The sequence below is a fragment of the Hyla sarda genome, chromosome 5 (genome assembly GCF_029499605.1).
Source record: "Hyla sarda isolate aHylSar1 chromosome 5, aHylSar1.hap1, whole genome shotgun sequence".
NCBI classification, from domain to species: Eukaryota; Metazoa; Chordata; class Amphibia; order Anura; family Hylidae; genus Hyla; species Hyla sarda.
Window position 1 is genome coordinate 7,564,672 of NC_079193.1, and position 23,782 is coordinate 7,588,453.

At 46.5% G+C, this 23,782-nt stretch overlaps 1 protein-coding gene across 2 annotated transcripts in view; it reads left to right on the plus strand.

Moving 5' to 3' along the window:
* Positions 1 to 23,782, plus strand: part of LOC130272851 (KAT8 regulatory NSL complex subunit 1-like) — an 84,408-nt gene that overhangs the window by 10,846 nt on the left and 49,780 nt on the right. The gene's annotated exons all lie outside the window — the stretch shown is intronic.

The following is a 23,782-nucleotide window of genomic DNA, read 5'->3' on the forward strand; positions in this document are numbered from 1 at the left end:
CTCTGGACCTTTTATCTGCTCATTGTAATTGGGATAATGAGGGAATAACACACCTGGCCCTGGAACAGCTGAGAAGCCAATTGTCCCATTACTTTTGGTCCCTTAACAAGTGGGAGACCCCATAGTGGGAAACTGTTGTAATTCCTACAACTTTCACCTGATTTGGATGTAAATACCCCCAAATTTAAATTGACAATCTGCAGTTAGAGAAAATCTTGTTTCATTTCAAACCCATTGAGGTGGAGTATGGAGCCTCAAATGTTAGAATTGTGTTGATGTCCCAATATTTATGGACTTGACTGTATATATTGCCTAGCTGAGTGAGGTGTGTGTGTGTATACAGATACTGCCCTACATATACACTACAGAATGTGTACAATATACTACCAGGGGAGGGGGTTGAAGTGTGTGTGTGTGTGTGTGTATACACTAGCCGATGTATACTTTGGAGTGCAGAGCTGCCACAGAACCTGTGTATATTGTCCTATATATACGCAATGTGTATACAATATACTGTCCTATATATACTGCCAAGCTGTTAGGGGTGTGTAGACAAATACTGTCCTATATATGCTACAGAACATGTGTATATGGTTATATATAGTACTGGATGTGTATACAATATACTGCCGTGGTGAGTGCGTAGCGGGCGCGGATTCTGTATACTGTGCTATATATACTCTACTTTGTCTGTGAAGCGCGTGTATATACTTCCCTATATACACTAACGTGGTGAGTGTGGAGCAGACATGGAACCTGTTAGTACTCTACTGTGCTATATATACTCTGCTGGCGTGACTGCAGAGCGTACGTATATATTTCTCGATAAATACTGCCGAGGTAAGGGCAGAGTGGGCATGGAACCGGTTTTTGTTTTGTTTATTGTACAATATATACCCTGTCTGGATGAATGCAGAGCATATATACTGTTACATACCAGCATGTGTATACTACTGAAGTAGAAGAGTTTGTGCTACTGGCATACGTGTACTACTGTGGTTCACATTGGTGTTTATATACCACCAGCCTACATGTGTCTGTACGAGCGGTATACACGAGTGCGTGCACTTTTGGTGTACACGTGTATGTACTTCTGGCGTACGTGTGTATACTACTAGCGTGTAGGGCAGAATGGCTGCGGAACATGTGTACATTGTATTATATAGGTGTATACTGCTTGTCCCCTGTATACTGAGCCCGAACATGGGTGTATACTGCTGGTCCCCCTGTATACTGAGCCCCAACATGGTTGTATACTGCTGGTCCCCCTGTATACTGAGCCCCAACATGGGTGTATACTGCTGGTCTTCTATACTTTAGTTCCCCGACATACGATGGCTCTGACATGCGATCATTTCAACATATGATGCTACTGTGTCGGGCCATTGCAAAAACGATTATCAGTCAGCGCTGACTGCTTCACCTGCTGCCGGATAGTCGTTTAATGTGCCCCCTGACTTATACTTGTCCCTGCCGCTCTGCCCCGTCATTTCGCCGCTCCTCTGCTGCTCTTTCGCCGTCGTCATGTTGCCACTCACGCCGCCCAATAGTGGGGACTTAATGACTGAGAGCAACGGTGCAGGGCAGCGGCGACTTAGTGATATGGCAGCAGAGGAGTGGCGAACAGACGGGCTGGAGTGGCGGACACACGTGAGTATAAACCATTGGACACTGTATACTGAGCCGGGACATGGATGTAGCCAATCGTGGCCAAAAGTGGAGTCTGAGACAAATTTTGATTTTCATACATTTTGCTGCTTTAGTGATTTTAGATTTCCTGTGCTGACCCTTCTTCTTTTAGACTTCTGCAGTTCTCCCCATCATGCTGGACATCATCTTCAGGGCCCAATCCTGACCTCTGACCTCCCATTCTTACCTCATCTCTGTGCAGAGCTTATCACAATTTCTGGGTTTTTTGTTCGTCTGCTTTGAGGACTAAAGGAGTACTCCAGCGCAAAATAACTTATCCCCTATCCAAAGGATAGGGGTCAAGTTATAGATCGCGGGGGGGGGTCCGAGCGCTGGGGACCCCCGGGGATCTCCAGGATGGGGCTGCGGCAGTCTTCAGTAAGTGAAGTTTTGTCCCCAGCAGAAAGCCGCAGCAGACACTTCCTCCCCCCCCCCCCCCCCCCTCCATGTATCTCTATGGGGTACATGGAGGGGGCGTGTCGGCCGCCGTGTCATGCGGGGACGGAACGCCCCCTTTCCAGCATACTGCCGCAGCCCCGTACCAGAGATCGCGGGGGGCCCCAGCTCCCGGACCCCCCGCAATCTATAACTTATCCCCTATCCTTCGGATAGGGGATAAGTTATTTTGCACTATAAGTGTCCTTTGACGTTTTAGGTCGATGGCCAGGAAACTCCCCAGATCTTAAATGTTCTATTCAATCGCTTAGTTATCACTTCTGCCTTGTGACGTGGTCTCCATCGTGCTGGGAAGTAGCCTTGGTCATCACCAGATTGGGAGAAGTTTCTCTTGGATGTTTTGATACGGCAAGTGCCAGGACTGCTGCAGGATGGGTTCATCACCGGTGCAGGATTGGCAGCAGGCTGGTGCCATCTACACACAATGAGGTTGGGGTGCCTGATATCATGAAAAGCCGAAAAGCCACAAGAACATAAAGGACAGATGACGTCCTGCGTAAAGTACAGGGAGTGGACTGCAGAGGACGGGGGTAAAGTAATTTTCTGCCCTTCAGATGGTTTGGGACATTGTAAGAATGATTTTCCACAAGATGACTCTACCCTGAGTCTCAAACAGTAAAATCCTATGAAGACCATTCACGTGAGTTTTTTTCCCCCAGGTGAGTGGACTTGCTCACAGTTCTGCCTAAGGCTATGTTCACACAGTGGAATTTCCAAGTGGAATTCTGCTTGATTTCAATAGGATTATGCTGCACGGTAGGGATGTAAGAAAGAATCGATTTGCACAATTATCGCGATTTTTTTCATTTGGCGATACTAAATCGATTCAAAATATTTTTGAATAGACTCTTTTAGGGATGTGCAATTTGTATCTCCTGATGCCCGGAACAGCATGTCCCGGGCATCAGGAGATACAAGTTCCACATTTGTGGAGCCGGGCAGGCCGGATCTGACGCGGCCGCGCTCTGGGTGTATGGAGCGGGCTCCGACTCGTGCCCGCTCCGTACTCAGCAACCCCCGGCTGATTTCAGTAGTCGGGGGCCGCTCATGCATCACCGTCGCTAGTATCCAGCATGCAGTGCTCTGCATTGTGTATGGAGCGGGCTCCGGACTCGTGCCCCTGCTCCATACTCTGCAGCCCCTGGCTGTTCTCAGTAGCCGGTGGCCGCCTCTAATAGCCAGCATGCGGTGATCGCCGTGGCTGGCTATTAAAGGAGTAGTCCGGTGCGCACTTTTCTCGTTTTATCCCGTCCGGGCTGCAAAATAAAAGAAAACACACTTTCTCTTACCTGCAAACGAGCCCCCGGAGCTCCGGTACACTCCGGTACACTCCGGTACAGGTGTTCGGTCCCCGGGCTGTATTCTTCTTGCTTCCTGTTAGCCCGGCACGTCACACGGAGCTTCAGCCTATGACCGGCCGCCGCGATGTCCCGCCTCTGCTGGTGATAGGCTGAAGCTCCGTGTGACGTGCCGGGCTAACAGGAAGTAAGAAGAATAAAGCCCGGAGACCGAGCACCTGTACCGGAGCTCCGGGGGCTCGTTGGCAGGTAAGAGAAAGTTTTTCTATTATTTTGCAGCCCGGACGGGATAAAATGAGAAGTGCGCGTTGGACTACTAGATCGCTGCTGTCAAAGCTGACAGCGGCGTCTATAGGGATCTGTGAATGCTCCCAGGTGGGCGATGTATCGGGATATATCGTGATGTATCGTCACCTAGACGGTATCGCGATATATCGAATTGCCTCACTGGTATCGCGATTCGAATCGTATCGCCAAATTCTTGGCGATTCACCCCCCTACTGCTCGGTGCATTTGAGCCATCCTAGCGCCTGCCAAAATAATCAAATTTGCGGGATGTCTACCTGTGGTTTTCGGACACATTCCGCATGGAATCATCCGTGTGAACATAGCCTAAGGGTCTATTCACACGACAGAATTTCCGCTTGCAGTTCCGTACTCCCATTCACACTTCTGAATACCCGCTTGCGGAAATTCAGAAGTGTTAATGGGAGTGCAGAATCCCATAGAAGTCTACGGGATTTAATTTGAGGCAGAATTCCGCAAGCGGGAATTCTGCCGTGTGAATAGACCCTTACGCGCAAAAGAAAAATCAAATCCCCTCCAAAAGCAACTCAACCATCTCGGTGGTATAATCCAAGGTCATGGAGAATTGCTACCATGATGGAGACCATGTCACATGGCAGGAGTGATAACGAAGCGGCTCAGTTAAAAAAAGACATTGACATTTTGAGTTCATAGGAAGGAAACTCCTTATATCTTCAGTAGAGGACCATAGAAATTGATAAAAGGGGTATTCTGGGCCAAAACATTTTATCCCCTATCCAAAGGATAGGGGATAAGATGTCTGATTGTGGGGGGCCCGCCGCTGGGCCCCCTGCAATCTCCCTCCAGCACCCGTATTCTATGCGGGAGCTGAATCTCCAGTTTCGGAAACCTGGTTTTCTGGGACTGGGGACGTGACGTCATGCCCTCTCCATTCATGTCTATGGGAGGGGGCGTATCACGCCCTCTCCCATAGACATGAATGGAGGGGGTGTGGTGTCACGTCCCCAAAACACATTGGTTTCCGAAACTGGTGATACAGCTCACACATAGAATGCGGGTGCTGCAGGGAGATCGTGGGGGGTCTCAGAAGCGGGCCCCCTGTGATCAGACATCTTATCCCCTGTTTTTGCTCGGAATACCCCTTTAACGCTGCACAGCGATGAGGTAAGAATGAGAGGTGAGGATTGGATCCAGAAGATGATGTCCAGTATGTCAGAGAGAGCGGCAGAAGTCTAGAAAAAAGAAGGGTCAGCACTAAAAGTATAGAGATTCCATAAACCTGCTTTGTCAACTTTAAAAACGTCTGAAATACTTCGGTCAGGCTACATGCGCACTATGGTTTGGCCCTATGGCTGGCGGATCCAGGGGAAATTAAAAAACCATCCTTTGCAGAATCCCTGCCGCTCCCGCACCACATCCCATTCATATGAATTAGCCTCAGATAGTGACTCCAGTTTGCTCATTCAAATGAATGGGATGCAACAGGGATACGGCAGCAGACGGTGTTTCTCGCGATCTGGCAGCCGTATTCCCAAATCATTGTGGGAATGCCCCCTAACCATATAAATAACCGACTAAATAAGCAGAAAATTGTAAAAAATTATAATAATAAAAAAATTGTCGGCAACAACTGTATACTCCTGGTACCCTAAAATACGGACTGGATGTGTGTACAGCACTCTATATACCCTGCTGGGGTATGGTTTTTGTACTGTTGGTCCCCTATATCAGTGTTTTTCGAATAGTGTGTTTATAGCTGTTGCAAAACTACAACTCCCAGCATGCCTGGACAGCCCTTGGCTATTTGAGCATGCTGGTAGTTGTAGTCTTACAACAGCTGGAGGCACATTTTGAAATATAAATTTAGCAGGAATAGGTGTTTTATATACTGTGCCTAGGTAGGGGTGTGTGTGTATATGTATGTATGTGTGTGTGTATGTATGTGTGTGTGTATGTGTGTGTGTATGTGTGTGTGTGTGTGTATGTGTGTGTGTGTGTGTGTGTGTATGTGTGTGTGTGTGTGTGTGTGTGTGTGTATGTGTGTGTGTATGTGTGTGTGTATGTGTGTGTGTGTGTGTGTGTGTGTGTGTGTGTGTGTATGTATGTATATGTATATATGTATATATGTGTGTATATATATATATATATATATATATATATATATATATATATATATATATATATATATATATATATATATATATAGTTATATAGTGCTGGTCCCTATATACTGTGCCTAAACGTGTTTACGGTCAGTCCCTTGTATGTAGTGTGTGCAGTAGAAATGAAGACACACTCGCCCTTTGTACAGCAAACGTGGAGGGACTTTTATTGGAACATCACAGCGCAAAACACCACACGGGAGGAACGAAGACACACAGCTCAGAGAGATGCAGGAGGAGCGACGATGGACCCGTGTTGCGGTCAAACACACCGCTTGGTCACGCCTTGTATATATTGTGGTGTGTTTAAAACCACTTGCTTTAGCAGTTATCTGAATGCTTCAGCTGCCTTTGTTCTAGGATGTGTATATATCTATATGCAAGTCCTCTCTATATACTGGGCCAGGATACATGTGCACTGATCCCTATATACTGTGTTTGTATGTGTGTATAATAATATATTGTGCTTGTATGTGTGTATAATACTGAGCTGGTGGCAATATATGTATTGTTGATCCCTATATACCAGCTCTGGGATTCCATATGTGCTCTATGATGGGGGGTATATTTAAAGGGGTACTCCGCTGCCCCAGCATTTGGAAAATCTTGTTCCGAACACTTGGAACGGGAGGCGGGGGTCATGATGTCACTGCCACGTGTCTTGTGACATCACGCCACGCCCCCTCAATGCAAGTCTATGGGAGGGGGCGTGGCAGCCGCCACGCCCCCTCCCATAGACTTGCATTGAGGGGGCGTGACAGTGACTTCACTGCCCACTCCTTCTAAACGAATGTCGGGTGCTGCACAGAGATCGAGCGGGTCCCAGCGATCAGACATCTTGTTCCCCCTATCCTTTTGGATAGGGGATAAGATGTCTAGGGATAGAGTACCCCTTTAAGGATGTGTGTTAACAATGTTGGCCCCCGTATATAGTGATGTTGCAGGTATATAGGAGAGGTTGCCTTTAAAAATGTCCGTGTGTATCCTGAAATAGCAGATTTACGCCGCTGATATAAACAAAGTGCTGTAATCTGGATTTAGTAGAACGGCAGAGGTCTGGACCTCACATTTGGAGCAGGCTTTTGGCTGTGCCTTATGTCTATGCAACATTCTTCAACCTCCTTAGGGATGCCGGTCTACTGTGTGCGCCCCGGAATCTGTCGCACATCTATAGACGCCATTAGCTAACAGTCCAAAAGTGTCGTCCTGCTATAGGTCAATGTGTTCTTTACTGTATGGAATCGCTATATAGAGACCTGCTGTAAATGCATTTTGTACATTACTGTGAAAGAAGAGTAGCCAATGGGTGATTACTTCTGTTATATATGGGGGTGTAGCTCTGCAGAACACTACGAGATGTAGTATTATTAGAGGGACAAGTGTGTTCTTATTCTCTCCACCTTTTGGTTTAAAGGGGTATTCCATGAAAAAAACTTTATTTTTTATATCAACTGGCTCCAGAAAGTTATACAGATTTGTAAATTACTTCTATTAAAAAATCTTAATGACTTCTGTTGGTTTCTTTATGTAAGTCCTTTTTGTATTTTGGAAAAAATTTTAAAAATCCATAAATAAAGTGAAAAAAAAAAAAATAATCCTTCCAATAATTATCAGCTGCTGAAGTTGAATTATTTTCTGTCTGCCAACAGGGCTCTCTGCTGACATCTCTGCTTGTCTCGGGAACTGCACAGAGTAGAAGAGGTTCGCTATGGGGATTTGCTTCTACTCTTGACAGTTCCCGAGACACGTGTCATCAGAGAGCACTTAGACAGGAGAGAACAACTCAACTTCAGCAGCTCATAAGTCCTAAAAGATTTTTTAATAGAAGTAATTTACAAATCTTTTAACTTTCTGGAGCCAGTTGATATATAATTATTTTTTTTTTTCCTGGATAACCCCTTTAATAACAGGTGTCAACAAACTAATAGTAGATAACAATAGGCCACTGACAATACTCTCACCAAACAATGAGGCCATATATAGTAACAATAATAATCTTTATTAAACACATGTTAAAAAACATACATCAAGATACTGAACAGGTATTGGTTAGACAGGGGAGTATCACTTTAAAAAATTGGACTAAGCGTGTTGGAAAAACAAAAAAATAAAAAATACAAGAATAGCATATTCTTTGTATTTTTTTCTTTGTTTTTCCAACGTGCTTAGTCCATTTATTTAAAGTGATATACTCGCCTCTCTTCAGTGTGTGCGCCCTCTCTAACCAATTCCTGTTCAGTATCTTGATGTATGTTTTTTAACATGTTTTTAATAAAGATTATTATTGTTACCATATATGGCCTCATTGTTTGGTGAGAGTTTAAAGGGGTATTCCAGGCCAAAACTTTTTTATATATATCAACTGGCTCCGGAAAGTTAAACAGATTGGTAAATTACGTCTATCAAAAAAAAAATCTTAATCCTTCCAATAGTTATTAGCTTCGGAAGTTGTTGTTTTCTGTCTAACTGCTCTGATGACTCGCGTCCCAGGAGCTGTGCAGCTCCTATGAGGATATTTTCCCATCATGCACAGCTTCCGGGACGTGACATCATCATTGAGCAGTTAGACAGAAAACTTCAGAAGCTAATAACTATTGGAAGGATTAAGATTTTTTTAATAGTAGTAATTTACAAATCTGTTTAACTTTCTGGAGCCAGTTGGTATATAAAATTATTTTTTTTTGCCTGGAATACCCGTTTAACAGGTGTAAATAGGCTAAGCTACCCATACATCTTAAGATAACTTCCCCTCAAATCCAGGGCTGTGGAGTCGGACGAAATTTTGGGTACCTGGAGTCGGCTAACAATGCTCGACTCCAACTCCTACTAAATTTAGATTGAAACTTTTTTTTTTTTTTTTTTATTCCAATGTCCCAATTCGCAAAAAGTGATAATTAATGACTTCTCTACTGTAAGAATAAAGACCAATGCATGCAGGGCCTCATGTAACCGCAAAACGAACACGTTAAGTGACCATGAAGCTTTTCATGTGCTTCTCTATATGGCACACAACGCACCATTAGGAGCGGCAATACTTCTACTTTCCATAGTGTTGTGTTCTGCTGTTACAGGGAACCCATGGGTAACCTGGCCTCTCACTAATAAGGGATTAAGGAAATATGTTTTTTGCAGGACTAGAGACACTTGTATAAGTGAAGGGAATGGAGGGTCAATAGTTCAAGACTGAAGCTGTAAACCATTGGAAAAACTGCTGCCATTCAGCTAAGGCTATAAAAACTTGTAAACTCGATTTGTTAGCTTACAGGGGTACTCCGCCCCTAGATATCACAAGGAGCGGAGCCGTGATGTAGCGATGCTCCGGCCCCTGTATCGCCCGTCATTACGCACAGAGCGAACTCTCTCTGTGCAGTAATGAGCGAGCGGTGCCGCAGCGGCGATCCCGGGGGTCCCCAGCAGCGGGACCCTAGCATTCTAACATCTTATCCCCTATACTTTGGAAAGGGGATAAGATGTCAGATCGCCGGGGTCCCGCTGCTGGGGACCCCCGGGATCGCCGCTGCGGCACCACACACTCATTACTGCACAGAGCGAGTTCGCTCTGTGCGTAATGATGTGCGATACAGGGGTCGGAGCATCGTTACATCACGGCTCCGCCCCCTCATGTCACGGCCCGCCCCCTCAATACAAGTCTATGGGAAGGGCCTTATGGGGCGTCACGCCCCCTGCCATAGACTTGCATTAAGGGGGCGGGCCGTGATGGCACGAAGGGCGGAGCCATGACGTCACGCTGCTCCGTCCCCGGTATCGCCTGTCATTACGCACAGAGCGAACTCTCTCTGTGTAGTAAGGAAAGCGCGGTGCTTCAGCGGCGATCCCGGGGGTCCCCAGCAGCGGGACCCTGGCGATCTGACATCTTATCCCCTATCCTTTGGATAGGGAATAAGATGTCTAGGGGCGGAGTACCCCTGTAAACTTGACTATGGGATTCTACTAGGGAAATGATGTTTTATAATAAATGCCCCTTCCTGGATCCTCCCACTGCCCTATCTTCAGCAGCAGATCAGCACACAAACTGTTCAATACAGTAGACTGTTGGCTTCCCAGCCAGTAGTCCTGTGGTAATGACAGGTATGTTGCCTTTCTTTCCTTCAAGGAATGTATAAAATACATTCACATATTAATACAGAGGAGTCTGAGTCGGGGAGTCTGAGTTGGAGTCGGAACATTTATCTACAGACTCCTCAGCCCTGCTCAATTCCCCACCTCCTGTATGCATGCATGCACTGCACAGCTGAGCATGCATGTACTCTGAACTCATCCTTCTGAAATAGGTGCTTGCCTGCGCGGGGTCCAGGGTGCTGGCAGGGGTTTTGTGTGCTCTCAATCTAACCTTATCTGGCTTACACTTTCATAGTCTCAGAACGCCCCCTGGACAGCTCCGGACTTTGTTTTTGCATAACTGCATTTGCTCTTTGCACTTGGTAATGTTCCAGTGTTTACTGATTTTTATTTTTAGGAAATTTTCTCCCTTTTCTCTGAAAGAGTTGGTTATTTTGATGACCAAAAAACCTATATCCTACCAAAGTCTCCTGCAGAACTCGCTGATCTGTACTTTGTATCTGTTTTGGGCTTCTTACCCCGCGTCTATACAGAGCAGGTTGCTGGTTGACCACACTTTTGGTTTGTTTAGACCAGTGGTCTCCAACCTGCGGACCTCCAGATGTTGCAAAAATACAACTCCCAGCATGCCCGGACAGCCGTTGGCTGTCCGGGCATGCTGGAAGTTGTAGTTTTGCAACATCTGGAGATCCGCAGGTTGGAGACCACTGGTTTAGACTCTGGTGACACCTGTCGTGGCACTTTACTACCGATTAATATCAGTGGGTAGAAAAATATGCACCAGCAAAATACGGCACGTGGGATCATATTAACTTATGACCCAATATTAACCAGTTGGGGATTTAAATTTATTTAAATTTTTCCCTTTTACATTGAAAATATAACTGAAAGGAAAGATCAGAGCCGACACTGATAAAGATCTGCTCTGTTAGAGGTGCAGGACCACCACCTCTGCTCTGTCCCAATAGACTGCATGGAGTCCCGTGAGTATTTCCACCTGAAAAATGAGAAACGCCATTCTTCACGCGGATATTTTAAAGCAAATTTTCCATTTACAAATTACGCTTCCAAAATTCCGAAGTGTGAATTTGTAAATGGGAAAACCCATTCACTACACTATACATTTTAAGTGGAATTGCAGGCGGACATTCCGTAGTGTGAACCTAGCCTTGGAGGTGCAGGACCCCCTCCTTTGCTTTGTTGGAGGTGCAGGAACCCCCTTCTTTGCTCTGTTGGAGGTGCAGGACCCCCCTCCTTTGCTCTGTTGGAGGTGCAGGACCCCCCTCCTTTGCTATGTTGGAGGTGCAGGACCCCCCTCCTTTGCTATGTTGGAGGTGCAGGACCCCCCTCCTTTGCTCTGGAGGTGCAGGACCCCCCTCCTTTGCTCTGGAGGTGCAGGACCCCCCTCCTTTGCTCTGGAGGTGCAGGACCCCCCCTCCTTTGCTCTGTTGGAGGTGCAGGACCCCCCCTCCTTTGCTCTGTTGGAGGTGCAGGACCCCCCCCTCCTTTGCTCTGTTGGAGGTTCAGGACCCCCCCTCCTTTGCTCTGTTGGCGGTGCAGGACCCCCCCCCCCCCTCCTTTGCTCTGTTGGCGGTGCAGGACCCCCCCCCCCTCCTTTGCTCTGTTGGCGGTGCAGGACCCCCCCCCCCTCCTTTGCTCTGTTGGCGGTGCAGGACCCCCCCCTCCTTTGCTCTGTTGGCGGTGCAGGACCCCCCCCCCCCTTCCTTTGCTCTGTTGGCGGTGCAGGACCCCCCCTCCTTTGCTCTTGTGCGGTGCAGGACCCCCCTCCTTTGCTCTGTTGGCGGTGCAGGACCCCCCTCCTTTGCTCTGTTGGCGGGGCAGGACCCCCCCCCCCCTCCTTTGCTCTGTTGGTGCAGGACCCCCCCCCCTCCTTTGCTCTGTTGGTGCAGGACCCCCCCCTCCTTTGCTCTGTTGGCGGTGCAGGACCCCCCTCCTTTGCTCTGTTGGCGGTGCAGGACCCCCCTCCTTTGCTCTGTTGGCGGGGCAGGACCCCCCCCCCCTCCTTTGCTCTGTTGGTGCAGGACCCCCCCCCCCCTCCTTTGCTCTGTTGGTGCAGGACCCCCCCCTCCTTTGCTCTGTTGATGCACATCACTACTATCTAGTCATTCTGCAGTTTTATCGCTATGAATATGTAGCAGTGAATCCCATGTGTTGAGGCTGATTACACAGGAGACGGGGCCGTACGTTCTGCCGCTCCGTTCAATGACTACATTAATCGCTTGGCAACACGTCAGTAATGGCAGAAGATGTAAACATTACCTTGTCCTGTGTGAATGGAACCTTTGCCTGGTTACGTAATTATGTCCCTTCTTTGCTTGTTTTCCTAGTGCACAAGTTGTTTTTTGATTATATTAGTAAAGTTGTTGTAGACTCCCCCCCCCCCTGTCAGCATAGTGTAGAATCTATAAAGATGGCAGCGCTCCATGGTGTACACATAGGATGGTGGCTGCTCACCAAAGGAGGGTGTGCACTTAAATATAGGGGGATGTGTAGATCCACGTTAACACTTTCACTGCTTCCTGCTGATTTCACTGCACCAGAGGGACCAATATGACAGTGTACACTGAAATACAAATGTTATGGAAACTACCTAGAAACTGGTTGTACACAATAGTAAGTGTTCCAGTATACAAGGAAGAATGAGTGTATGTGTACAGAATATTTACTGTGTACATTGTAGATCGATGGCTCCTGCACAACCCCCCCCCCCCATATTACATTGGTACATATTACATAGTACATTGGTTATGTTAGGCCATAGGTAAGTGGTCAGAGGTTTTGGTGCTCGTGTGACACCAGCTGCAGGCAATGTTAATGCCCAGCAGCGTCACTGCCACAATGGCTGCACCATTCAGACCTTCTGACCCCAACATAGGTCACTGTAGGAGTCCATGTTGACCCAAGTAAGATTTGATCCTAGGACGTCATCATGACTGTAAAGTCCTACTATGGTAGTCCAAAACCAACCCAGGGGCTGCATGTACCAGCAATTAGGTGCTTCACCTTAATTTCTGGGTATAAACTGTGGCCCTGCAAGATGCCCATCCCCCTCAGAAAGAGAATCGATGGGGGTCCCCGGCAATCAAATAACAAAGGTCCGTGTATCCCCCCCAAACACACACACACACAACCTCTTACGTCAGTCAGACATTCCTTGTACTTGGCCCTTCATCAGGACTGTAGACTTAAAGCAGCAGTGTTCATCTGACACCCCCTCCCATTCTCCTGATCTGTGGTGGTTCCAGCAGTCAGACCCCCCCCTACGATAAAATACCCATACTGTCCTGAGGATTAAAAAAAACATTTTGAAAAGGTACTTCGCCGAAAAAAAAAATCTTATCCCTATCTGATCAGTGGAGGGTCCCCCTGCGATCTACGGGCCCGCAGCAGCGGCGCCCAGAACAAGGAAGCTTGGAGCTTCCGCATTCGTGATGTCACGCCATGCCTCCTCCATTCAGGTCTATGGGAGGGGGCGTGACTGCTAGTATGTAGCCTCTTCCCATAGAAATGAAAGAGGAGGGCATGGGGGCTGTAGTCGCCAATCATCCGGCACAGAACAGATTTTACTCCGTGCACAGATGACTGGGTTGCCCCGCCGGAGATCACCAGCAGCGGGACCCCTGCTATCGGACATCTTATCGTATCATTTGGATTGGGGATAAGATTTTTTTCGGCGGAGTACGTTTGCACAATTTCTGGGTGGAATCTACCTTTTATTTCCTTAAATTCAGCCCGAAAATTGCTTTCAATCGTATACCGTTGCTCCATGTAGATGGCGGCATCCGCTTGCAAATGCATTGGTGTCTATGGAGACAGCGCGTTTCAGATCGGTCCTAGTGCCGGCATATTCTGCCAGTGCTTGCTTTCTACGGAATGTCCGGCCTGGAGTTTTCCGGGCAGACGTTCCTCCATGTGAAATTTGTTCCCAAACGTTTAAGACACGGTTTTCCAAAATGAAAGTTTTCCTTGCCGCTTCCAGGGGTATTGGTGGACTCTGACTGTTACACCCAATATGTCTGGGGTGTGGTGGGTCGTGGGCAGGACTTTTATCTAAAAGTTCAGACTACTTTTTTTTGTCTTTGGTAAAATATTTCACAGTTTAAATTCATCGAACTCCCTGAAATATTATATAAATATATATATAATTTTTTTTTTTTTTTTAAGCAAATAATGTGTATATACAGTAACCTGCATGTTCTGGTCTTCCGTATCTGATATTTGTCGACATGGTTTTCCACATGTGATGTAACTGTTGTGTCTATAGATCCGGTGTTACTGAAGACTAGTTTTTTGTTGTAGTAACTAAAAGGTCGGCCATAGACTGCCAGAGGTGAGGAAGAGAATTGTGCTGTGATAACTAGAGATGAGCGAACTTACAGTAAATACGATTCATCACGAACTTCTCGGCTCGGCAGTTGATGACTTTCCTGCATAAATTAGTTCAGCTTTCCGGTGCTCCGGTGGACTGGAAAAGATGGATATATTCCTAGGAAAGAGTCGCCTAGGACTGTATCCACCTTTTCTAGTCCACTGGAGCACCTGAAAGCTGAACTAATTTATGCAGGATAAATCAACTACCGAGCAGAGAAGTTTGTGACTAATCGAATTTACTGTAAGTGCGCTCATCTCTAGTGATAACCTATTGGAAGTGTCATAAAAACGCATGGGCTAAGGATTTCTACAGAACAATATAGTCTGCAGCTGCCTTGGTTTTGGCTTTCCCAAATGGTGTGTCTCCAGCTGTTGCAAAACTACAACTCCCAGCACGCCCGGACAGCCTAAGGCTTGTCCGGGCATGCTGGGAGTTGTAGTTTTGCAACAGCTGGAGGCACCATGTTTGGGGAATTGTTCTTGGCCTTGTTGTTGTTGCTTCACAGGAGATCATCAGTCTTTGAAGGGGTACTCCCAGGGCTGTGGAGTCAGAATCGATGAGTCGGATGAAATTTTGGGTACCTGGAGGCGGCAAACAATGCACCGACTCCTACTAAATTTAGATTGATGTAGTGATGCTCCGGCCCCTGTATTGCCCGTCATTACGTGCAGCGTGAACTCGCTCTGTGCAGTAATGAGAGCGCGGTGCCGCATCGGCGATCCCGGGGGTCCCCAACAGCGGGACCCTGGCAATCTGACATCTTATCACCTATCCTTTGGAAAGGGGATAATATGTCAGATCACTGGGGTCCCGCTGCTGGGGACCCCCGGGATCGCCGCTGCGGCACCGAGCGCTCATTACTGCACAGAGCAAGCGATTAATGATGGGCGATACAGGGGCCGGAGCATCGTTACATCCTGGCTCCGCCCCTCATGTCACGGCCCGCCCCCTCAATACAAGTCTATGGGAAGGAGCGTGAGGGTCGTCATGCCCCCTGCCATAGACTTGCATTAAGGGGGCGGGCCGTGATGTCACGAGGGGCAGAGCCATGATGTCACGCTGCTCCATCCCCTGTATAGCCCATCATTACGCACAGAGTGAACTCTCTCTGTGTAGTAATGAAAGCGCGGTGCCGCACCGGCGGTCCCCAGCAGCAGGACCCCGGCGATCTGACATCTTATCCCCTATCCTTTGGATAGGGGATAAGATGTCTAGGGGCGGAGTACCCCTTTAAACTTGACTATGGGATTCTACTAGGGAAATGATGTTTTATAATAAATGCCCCTTCCTGGATCCTCCCACTGCCCTATCTTCAGCAGCAGATCAGCACACAAACTGTTCAATACAGTAGACTGTTGGCTTCCCAGCCAGTAGTCCTGTGGTAATGACATGTATGTTGCCTTTCTTTCCTTCATAAAATGTATAAAATACATTCACATATTAATACAGAGGAGTCGGAAGCACAAAACTCCAGAGTCAGAGTCGGAACATTTATCTACCGACTCCACAACCCTGGGTACAACGGTGGAAAACATTTTTTTTTTCTTTTAATCAACTGGTGCCAGAAAGTTAAACAGATTTGTAAATTACTTCTGTTAAAAAAAAAATCTTAATCCTTCCAGTACTTATTAGCTGCTGAATACTACTGAGGAAATTCTGTTCTTTTTGGAACACAGAGCTCTCTGCTGACATCACGAGCACAGTGCTCTCTGCTGACATCTTTATCCATTTTAGGAACTGTGGTCATGTCAGCAGAGAGCTCTGTGTTCCAAAAAGAAAAAAATTCCTCTGTAGTATTCAGCAGCAAATAAGTACTGGAAGGATTAAGATTTTTTTGAATAGAAGTAATTTACAAATCTGTTTAACTTTCTGGCACCAGTTAATTAAAAAAAATTCCACTGGAGTACCCCTTTTAAACAGATTTGTAAATGACTTCTATTAAAAAATCTTTACCCTTCCAGTACTTTTTAGCAGCTTTTTTTTGAATTTTTTTTTTCTTGTCTTGACTACAGTGCTCTCTGCTGACACCTGATGCCCAGATCAGGAACTGTCCAGAGCAGGAGAAAATCCCCATAGCAAACCTATGCTGCTCTGGACAGTTCCTGACAGCAGAGTAGTTGTATACTTTAGAGGCCGGTTTTTCCTATTCGTTTAAATGTGTTTTTTTTTGTTTTTTTAAAATTGGTCTGATTTTTAAAAACGAGCATCCACTGGACAAGAAGTCCCAGCACTGCACCTCTCTGCATCCTATTTGTACATGCGTGCATACATGTTGCGCGTGCGCACACACACACGCCACCATCGCACTACAGGTCTCATACAGAATACAGGAGCTGGTACTATTATGGTTTCCCCTCATATAACGAAGTCGAGGGGGGAAAAAAATGTATATGGCTTTTTAGACAAAATTTCTGCATCCTGAATGATAAAACTTTGTCAGTGTCCTTCAGGGGTTAACACCGAAGTCGTAATTCTATCTCGTATAGTGTTCTAGCACCTCCATCGTCCCCTCAACTAGGTCAGCGACTAGAGCGCCTCTGATCCTGTTATACGCTAAACAAGAGGCCGATGCTATTGTTATGCTGAAAACAAGAGACGAGGCCGATCCGGGAGCTGATAGTTACAGGGAGAATGTGAGTAGTAGTGTTTATGTAACCGGACGACTATGAGGAATGACCTGTATGTATGGAGGGGGCGGCATTGGTAATGGCTGGATTCATACAATACACAGAAAAACACTCATGTATTTCACCGCAGACACACTTGTTAAAACCTTAAAGGGGTATTCCAGGAAAAAATGTATTTGTATATATCAACTGGCTACAGAAAGTTACAGATTTATAAATTACTTCTATAAAAAAAAAATCTTAATCCTTACAATAATTAGCTGCTGAAGTTGAGTTGTTGTTCTGTCTGGAAACGGTGCTCTCTGCTGACATCACTGCTTATCTTGGGAACTGCACAGAGTAGAAGAGGGGATTTGCTATGGGGATTTGCTTCTACTCTGGACAGTTCCCGAGACACGTGTCATCAGAGAGCACGTAGACAGAAAAGAACGCAACTTCAGCAGCTCATAAGTACTGAAAGGATTAACATTTTTTAATAGAAGTAATTTGCAAATCTCTTTAACTTTCTGCTGCCAGTTGATAGATATATAGAGATATAGATATGATATATAGATGTATAAATATAGATTTTATTTATATAGTTTTTCCCCTGGATAACCCCTTTAAAGGGGTACTCTGCCCCTAGACATCTTATCCCCTATCCAAACTCCAAAGGATAGGGGATAAGATGTCTGATAACGGGGGTCCCACCACTGGGGACCCCCGCAGTCTCCCTACTGCACCCGGTGTTCTTTTAGTGTCGGGTGCAGCCGGAGGATTTTGACCTCACGGCCACGCCCCTGCAATGCAAGTCTATGGGAGGGGGCGTGTCGTCAGTGAATGAATTAAGACAAAGAATACACGAACATCTGATAATGTGCCGGGAGAAATTATGCTGAATCATATCCATTGTGTCGCCCTACACTTGAAGTGTTGATTTGTGTATTAGTGTTTTTAGTGCTCCCATTGATTTGATTTCATTGGAAGAATAATACATGCAATGAATAAGCGCTGAAACACCTCATGTACTGTAATTGTATTCCCTTCTGAAGTCAAGGTGGCTTGAAGAGGTATTACACTACTTCTCCAAAACACACACCAAAAACACTCTAAATTTGAGCAACAGTATCTCCCACAAGTTAGTCCACTATATATATATATATATATATATATATATATATATATATATATATATATATATATATATTATATTCCCATAAGTGAGTCCACCCCTCATATATACAGTATATTCCACAAGTTGGTCCACCCCATATATGTATACATATATATTCCCATAAGTGAGTCCACCCCTCATATATACAGTATATTCCACAAGTTGGTCCACCCCATATATGTATACATATATATTCCCATAAGTGAGTCCACCCCTCATATATACAGTATATTCCACAAGTTGGTCCACCCCATATAATCTCCCATAAGTGAGTCCACCCCTCATATATACAGTATATTCCACAAGTTGGTCCACCCCATATAATCTCCCATAAGTGAGTCCACCCCTCATATATACAGTATATTCCACAAGTTAGTCCACCCCATATAATCTCCCATAAGTGAGTCCTCCCCATATATGTATACATATATATTTTCCCATAAGAGTCCATCCCTCATATAATATAATGTATCTCCCATAAGTGAGTCCAAAGTGTCTGATATTTTGTGTGGCCATTATTTTTTAGCACTTTGGCCTTACTTGCTTAGCCTCTGGGGCATGGAGCGATCAGACCCTTATCTCCTATCCTAAAGGAAATAAGTGTTTTTAAGATAGATGGCCCCTTTATAGTTCTATGTGGTGCGCAGGTGTCTGGAGTTGCAGTAGTGCGGCGGTGTCGTCTGGAGGTGCAGTAGTGCGGCGGTGGTGTCTGGAGTTGCAGTAGTGCGGCGGTGGTGTCTGGAGTTGCAGTAGTGCGGCGGTGGTGTCTGGAGTTGCAGTAGTGCGGCGGTGGTGTCTGGAGTTGCAGTAGTGCGGCGGTGGTGTCTGGAGTTGCAGTAGTGCGGCGGTGTCGTCTGGAGTTGCAGTAGTGCGGCGGTGTCGTCTGGAGGTGCGGTGGCGCTGCCGCGGTGGCGTCTGGAGGTGCGGTGGCGCTGCCGCGGTGGCGTCTGGAGGTGCGGTGGCGCTGCCGCGGTGGCGTCTGGAGGTGCGGTGGCGCTGCCGCGGTGGCGTCTGGAGGTGCGGTGGCGCTGCCGCGGTGGCGTCTGGAGGTGCGGTGGCGCTGCCGCGGTGGCGTCTGGAGGTGCGGTGGCGCTGCCGCGGTGGCGTCTGGAGGTGCGGTGGCGCTGCCGCGGTGGCGTCTGGAGGTGCGGTGGCGCGGCCGCGGTGGCGTCTGGAGGTGCGGTGGCGCGGCCGCGGCGGCGTCTGGAGGTGCGGTGTCATCTGGAGGTGCGGTAGTGGGGGAGGTGCTTTCCGCTTGTAGGTGCAGTAGTTTTCTCCTCTAAATCTTTTCCAGGATGTCTAGTGCACAGTCTTCTGCTCCTCACTGCTCATCTGTATTTTCCTGTATTCTTTCTTTATATATTGATCTACGGTAGATCACACCCTAGTTTGCTCTTATGTGGGTGATTGACCTGTGAAGTCATCTGGAAGGAGATAAAAGCAGTGAATCACTGGAGGATTACACAATAGCCGGCGCTCTAGGGATGGTGTAATCGCTGGATCAGCATTTTGTTTCTATTCTGTTACATACATTTGCTCAGATTTAGTAACCAAGATTTAAGACGTATGGAAGCATGACTGCAGGATCAGACTACGCAGGGATGGTTTGTTGTCTGTTACCATGGAGATGCACAGGTCTGCCTAGGGGCTGTAGACACAATATAGGATATAGGTTTGAATTCTGTTTTCTAAGTTTCTTTAGTTTGGATACATTAGAGAAAGTGATTGTAAATGTTCTGTCCTGCATAGGAAATATATGTATGACAAAGATATAGTAACCCATAGTCCAGTGTTAAGGAACTAGGGTGCCTCCAGCTGTTGCAAAACTACAACTCCAAGCATGCACGGACAGCCAAAGGCTGTCCGTGCATGCTGGGAATTGTAGTTTTGCAACAGCTGGAGGCACGCCAGATCTGAAACATTGCTGTCATCTATTTTTTTTAATTTAATCCAAGCTCTGTGAATCATAAATTTTTGAACTTTAATCTGGAATTGTGAGTTTTGACGTCTTTTCACCCAGTTCAGAGCAGTATCTTATTCTTGCCTGGACATCAAATCTTTCTTGTATTCTCCTTGTATTCCGACCATAAGTGCTCTCTCTTTTGTGACGTTCTACACGACTGACGGTGAGCGTTGTTGGTATGTGGGTCGGTCACGTGACCAAAGTTGTCTTTTCAGTAATAAGCGAAGAAACACAATTGCAAGAACAATGTATTGCACTTTAAATTACATTGCTACATGGCTACATGTGTCGGTGCGATCCGCCGCTAGTTAGACAGATGGAGCGGGGTGCTGCCATGATGGAATCAAGTGTAACAATGCCAGACGTTTACACAAGCAGAATATCCCTCTGATTGTACAGGATATCTGCTTAAAGGGGTACTCTAAAAAAAAAAAAAAAAAATTTTAATTGTTTTCCACCAATCAACTGGTGCTAGAAAGTTATACATATTTGTAAATTACTTTTTATAAAAAAAAATCATAATCTATACAGTACTCATGAGCTGCTGTATGCTCCACAGGAAGGTCTTTTCTTTTTGAATTTCCTTTCTAACCACAGTGCTCTCTGCTGACACCTCTGTCCGTGTCAGGAACTGTCCACAGCAGGAGAGGTTTGCTATGTGGATTTGCTCCTACTCTGGACAGTTCCTGACATGGACAGAGGTGTCAGCAGAGAGCACTGCTTTCAGACGGGAAAGAACTACACAACTTCCTGTGGAGCATACAGCAGCTTATTAGTACTGGAAGGATTAAGATTATTATTTTTTTTTAATAGAAGTAATTTACAAATGTATCTCTAACTTTCTGGCACCAGTTGATAAGTTTTCCACTGAGGTACCTTTTAATGCAGGGCTTGATACATTTTAATTTAGTAACAGCTTAAGAAACGAACAAAAAAAAAGACTAGAATGTCACATAACGTGAGGTCATATGATCAGTCTTTACTGTCCCCTCATCTGCCCCTGTCAGTCATTCGTGTCCCCTTTAACCCTCCCTGCTTGTCATTTCCCCCTAGTGTCAGTCACTTGTGTCACCTCCTCTTCCTATGTAGGTTATTACTGTCCCCTAGTCTCCCTCCTGAGTCCATTATTACTGTCCACACAGTCATTACAAAACAAAAGCTGTTACTTACCTCCGGCTCTGTTCCCTCGCTGATCCTACCGCTCTGCCTCTGGTGTCATGTGACTGCCTCAGCCAATAAGAGGCCTCGCCATGATTCTCTGTACTCCTGGTGTGTGTGTAATATATGTAGTACGACATCTCTAATATAAATCATTCGTTTTTTTGTTTAAAATATTGTATTTACGATTTGAAATCCGGCCACTAGGGCCCTCCCTCCTGCTGGGACGGCACAGCTGAATTTGGACTGAATCCCGGCAGTGCAGTCGGTCCGAATTCAGTCACCCTGCGCTCGCTCCCTGCTAGTCAGTCAGGTGGGAGTGAGCGCTGTGAACACCGGGGCTGTGTGCATTGGCTCACTGGCCTCGCGCGCAGCCCGTCCCTCCCCCCCGGCAGGGATGTCTTGCACGGCAGGTTGGCGATGCTCCTATACTCCTCCTCCCTGGGTAGCACATGAACTGCTAAACAGGGATTAGGAGATCCCGGAGAAGCCTGCCGTGCTATCGGCTGCTCATCTATGTTTGATGCCGACAGGAGTGCAGCATAGATGAGGTGAGGGCGGAAGTCGGTACCCAGCAGGCATCAGTGACGTGGCGCCTGCTGGGGAAGTCTGCTTCCTGCAGCATAAGAGTAGCTGTTTAGTTTAGAAGGTAGGAAAAACATTTTTAAAAGCAGGGAAGGGGTTAGGGATAGATTAGAAATAGGTAGGGACAGTAAAAAAAAAATATTTGGTGGGAGCTACTCGTTAAGGATTTACACCTTATTTAAAAGGGCTGACAAAACTGGGCACCACCAAATTCTGGTGCCCGGGATTCTTCAAGCCAGGCTTATTGTAAGTAGAAGCTGCGGCTGAACGATTATATACGGCACTCAACGTAAGAACGTTACTTAGCCTTTGATGCATAGTGAATTAAATGTGAAGACGTGTGAGTTCTTATGTGTGATCACTACTGGGTTTGTACTTGGTCAGTGAAGCGCGTGGATCTGCTGTGACTGATACATACGCAATAATTCTAATCCCTCTCGCCTTGAGATTCGGTAATCAATGGGAGATGTACAAAGACTGAAGCAGCTCTTCTTCTATGGTGACATCTTTGTCAGGTCAGGCAGTGTGTCTCATCTGCATTTATACGCACAGTCGTGTACCTCCAGGCGATCCTGCGGGTGTTTTCTCTCTTCCGCTGTGTAATATTGTGATTAGTATTGATGGAGTCATGTGCAGGGATTGGCGCGGCGCTGCAGGTGTTGCTCTTTCCTTACTGCCTTTTGTTATTGATGTAGATTATTTATAACGTGTCCTCTGTTCTCTCCGCTCTTTCCAGGAAATAGAGCGAATGAGCGCGTCGTGCTGTAATTTCACCCCTGCGCTAGGCTGCTGTTGCCTTCTTTTAGGACAATGCGTTCATTCGGAACTTAAAGGGGTACTCTGCTGCTAGACACCTCTTGGATATGGGGAGAAGATGTTTGATCATGGTCCTGCTGCTTGGGTTCCCCAATCTTCCGCAGCACCCGGCATTGTAAACAAACTCCGGGTTCCTGCGGTAATCGGGACGTCGCGTGACGCCCCCTCTATTCATGTGTATGGGAAGGGGTGTGTTGGCTGACATGCCTCCTCCCATAGACATGAATGGAGGGGGGGGGGTGGCGTGACATCACTATTATTGGCTCAAAGCGTTCTGAACAAAATGTTCTGAATGCTGGAGCAGCGGAGTACCTCTTTAATAAAAGCGTCTTAGGGTTCACACCACGTCTTTCAAGTACGGTTCCTGTATAAGTTTTCATTATAGAAATGGAACCGTATTGAAAACTGTAGACAAACAATTGAAAACCGAATGCACCCGGTTGCATACGGTTTCCTTGCAATACATTTTTTTTCCCTTACTCCAAACCGTGGTTGACCATGGTTTTGTCTTGGGGTTAAAATCAGTATTGCTACCCCATTCATTATTATTATTATTATTTTTTTAAACATGGATGTCAATGGTACCCGCACATGTATACGGTTCTATGTGGGAAACCCTATACGGTTTTTACTTTGCACATGCGCATTTGCGTCCTAAAGTTAAAATAAAAATTTTATTTTAAAGGGGTACTCTGCTGCTCTGCTCCCCAGCGTCCCAAAGTTTATTGTTCCGAACGCTGTGTTGTTGTTCAGTGTTCAGGGCCACCCCCTCAATTATGGGAAGGGAAGGGGGCGCGACGGCCGTCATGTCATGAGGGGGCCGTGACGTCACGAGGGGCGGCCCTGAACACGGAAGCCCGCACACAGCGTTCAGAACAATAAACTTCCAGCCGCTGGGGAGTGGAGTACCCCCGATACATACAGACAAAGCAGCACAGAAACAATGGCCGCCACAGAGCACCACACCAGTGTGAACACCTACCATGTGCTCCCTATTAATTTAGAGGTTCTTGTTTATGGCTTGTTTTTAGCTGATGTGGCAGGCATTGGATTGTCAGTCATCAGTCAGCCAACTTCATCACTCAAATGATTTCCTAATACTGCCTACATTGCCTATGAATTCTCTCTATGCAGA